Source organism: Ptychodera flava, chromosome 16 (genome assembly GCF_041260155.1).
Source record: "Ptychodera flava strain L36383 chromosome 16, AS_Pfla_20210202, whole genome shotgun sequence".
In the NCBI taxonomy this organism is placed as follows: Eukaryota; Metazoa; Hemichordata; class Enteropneusta; family Ptychoderidae; genus Ptychodera; species Ptychodera flava.
This window is the reverse complement of record NC_091943.1, coordinates 30,954,640-30,957,975: the sequence shown is the minus strand read 5'-3', so window position 1 is coordinate 30,957,975 and position 3,336 is coordinate 30,954,640. Positions and strand designations below refer to the sequence as shown.

General features: G+C 38.9%; 2 protein-coding genes across 8 annotated transcripts in view; both read right to left on the bottom strand.

Moving 5' to 3' along the window:
- LOC139114563 (uncharacterized) overlaps positions 1 to 3,336 on the bottom strand; it is a 485,747-nt gene that overhangs the window by 199,958 nt on the left and 282,453 nt on the right. The gene's annotated exons all lie outside the window — the stretch shown is intronic.
- The window catches only part of LOC139114549 (uncharacterized), a 31,830-nt gene that overhangs the window by 19,348 nt on the left and 9,146 nt on the right, over positions 1 to 3,336 (bottom strand). The window lies entirely within an intron of this gene.

The following is a 3,336-nucleotide window of genomic DNA, read 5'->3' as shown; positions in this document are numbered from 1 at the left end:
TACACAAAAATGAACTCTAATGATTCATGGAATATTGTCAAAACACGTAAACTGCTAGAGTGACTTTCCTGTAAGCTCCATATTATAGCTGTAACTTTTGATGTAGTTTGATGTTTTTCCTAGTGTAACTGTGTTTTTTTCTGCTGGTTAAATACATTATCTTGTCCCAGTACCAAAATCATGATTGAAATGCATGTTCAGCTTGTCAACAAAGTCTGTATATGTGTAATATCCAATTTATTGTAGACAAAGGAATTTGAGTCCCTGACTAGAAATATTTTTCTCAACAATGACACTGCATATTACACTGCACACTGTGGTTGACATTGATAATATTACTTTGTATTTGAACAGACTGTACGGAAAAGAAACACAGAGGGTGTTTGTTATATGGAACAAAATAATGAAAATATCATCCAAAGCTAATGCCATTGTCCCAGTCATCAGAAGAATATTGAACAAAAATTCAACTGCAGAAATAGCTGAATAATATCATTGTATACACTGACGACTATTGTTCCACAAGCCTCTCTTCCCCACAAAAAGATTTTACACTGTAGATTTTACACTGTAGCAGAATCTAAGACTGTGTTAGGACAACTGTGCTTGAGAATAGACCTCTGGGAAGATGTGTTGTCATGGTGATTGAACGCACCACAATCCATATGTTTTAGAAATGCACCATAATTCCCTAATGGGGTATTATTCTCCCTTTGCTATCTTTCTCTGTCTGTCTGTATTTTTCTCAAGTGCTCAATCCTTCCTCCCGCACACACAAATAATCTACTGATTTATAGATGAAGACATTCGGACCTCCTTCCTGTACTCCGGAGAGAGCCATTGAATCTATCTCTGTACAGCAGAACACAACTGATTGCTCACTGATCACCAACTCATTGTTAATATAATTCCCTCTATTTGACTCGACATGGCTCTCATTTCATTGCACAGGAAATTTCACCTTTGAAGCACATCCTAGAGCCAAACACAATCTACTACAGAACACGTTAGACCTATATAAACATTTGTCCTTGAGAACATATGCAGCGAACTACTACAGTACACACTTCTTTGAAAATTCACTATAGGTTAGCTTTGCAGGTCTGTCATTGGACAACAATGCCAGATATATTTATTTTTAACACAGCTATAATAAAGAAATTGTATTCCAATAGCTTATTGAATGCGAGTTCCAATTTCAGACTGCGTACTTTGTGATTGGGTTTTTAGTGTATCAACTCAATAATTCATAGATTGTTTAGTAAAGCCTTCATTAAATGAGACTGTGTATATTAGGTCTGGTTTTGAAATCTAGGTTATGAGGTAAAATGGTTCATTCTCCTAGCAATGTAATGTCAACTGATCCAAGCTTGTTTTTAAATTTTATATGTCATTTTATTCTCTACCAAGGAACAGACAGTGTATTTTCATTTCTGTGACATGCAGTAACCGTATAGATTTAGTTCCTCAATGCAGCAGCAAGATTAATGTCAAGTGTATGAACTTTTTGCTGATATGTCTAAATATTTATTTCAATCAGTGTTAAAGTGAAGGTCAACAGTGACAAAAGACATTGTACTGGCTGGATTTGCAAGTTGAAAGTCGAGTGCTTACACTCAGTTTACACACCAGTACAGGAGTCAAACACTACACTGTGGTTGATACCTTGTACTACTGGTAAAAGATACCATAGACACAGTCCCACTGTTCATGAATATTCACAATGCTGTGGTTTTGATTGCTGCAGGTGTACATACAATTAGGGGGAAAACGGCTTTTGAAAGGTCGCCACCCATCTGTTATGCAGTTATTAGTAATCATATCCCCATTGCCCAATCTGGAAATTCATCAAAGAGAACCAAGATTTTCAATTTCCAGGGAATTTGAATTCATTTTGTCAGCTGCAAGTGATCACCAGTCACCGTAATGTGCACTGACAGACTCTCTGCTGAGTTGATCTTACCTGCAGCAGGTTGTCAATATATAGTTTGACTTTCAGGTGGTCGTACGGCTTCCTGAATTACCTACACGGCTTTCTTTGTCTCAAGGGAACTTAAACATGCAATACTTCTTTGCCAAAGGTATTTCCAATTATACAGTGCCCTTGCTTGGTTTTCAATTTGTCAATTAGTGTAAGAGGAGCGTCTACACACGTTTACACACTCGAAGACATAACATTCTTCCCAAGTGTCAATTCGGATCTAATCAGCGTAGAGTTTGTCAGAAATGTCTACGTAACGAGTTCAATAATGTCCAACCTAATTTGTAGCGATTGTACAATTATACAAGTTAATCAATTTAGGTAGTCAATTAGGCCTATATGGACTTATTACTGTATCAATCAGACTGCCTCAGAATTCACTGTATATAAAGGCAGTGTATCAGATATCACTAGTCCTGACTTGCCATTTCACCTTGCTACAAACATTAAAACATGGCTTTAAGAGATTTGCCGCCGATGTTATTTCGCAAATTGAGATAAATATATCAGATTTCCACCGTATGCAACTCAAAATTAATGAGTTCTGGGTGAACTGTTCAACTTTGAGAGCGATATTGTCGAGTGCACAGGTTTATGGCTCTCCGGTGTTCGTTTTCAGTCATCGCTCTCGTGTTGCCAGGTTCGAGAGCGGGGAGAACATCATTTCACGCGCTAATTACATTGACTGACACCCCATTACTCTCATTAACAAGTCCTTGAAAGTTAACGCTCCGTTCAGGCATGGAGGTACTCCATGGCCCAGGGAGGCTAGGCAACAGGTGAGCAAAATCCTACCGTGTCCGGCCTCCTAATGAAAATGGCGGGAGTGTTTTATAATGAGTGTACCGGTTACGCAGGGTGGAAGCCAAACGTATACATCGATCTTTTCAACACAAAAAGTTAATGATATCACGCCCCAACGACACATTAAAAACCATAAGGTAAGTGTAGTGTAATAGCCAGGTACAAGATTCCTATCGCTGCTTTCTAGTTTCCGTTGGTAACTTGATCCAGTGTCCACAGAGTTCGTGAATGTTGCTATAAATTAAAAGTGACGGTTCGTCGCGGCGCATTGAGATCGATTCTCCGTGGCAGCAACAGTTCAGCGGGGGACTCCCACTCTCTTGGGACGCGTAAATCCTCGAGCTTAACGCAGCTAAACCGATTTACTTAAAATGTAACATGTGTGAAATTGATACATTTGAATGGTCGCTTACCGTTTTATCCCACAAATTGTCACAAAGATGGAGCTGTTACCACATGTACCAATTCGTTTAAGTAAACTCTCAAAGTTCAGTCATAGGGCAGTCATGCCCGTGCGCAGCCCAACTAGTAACAATGAACAAACCCCGTCC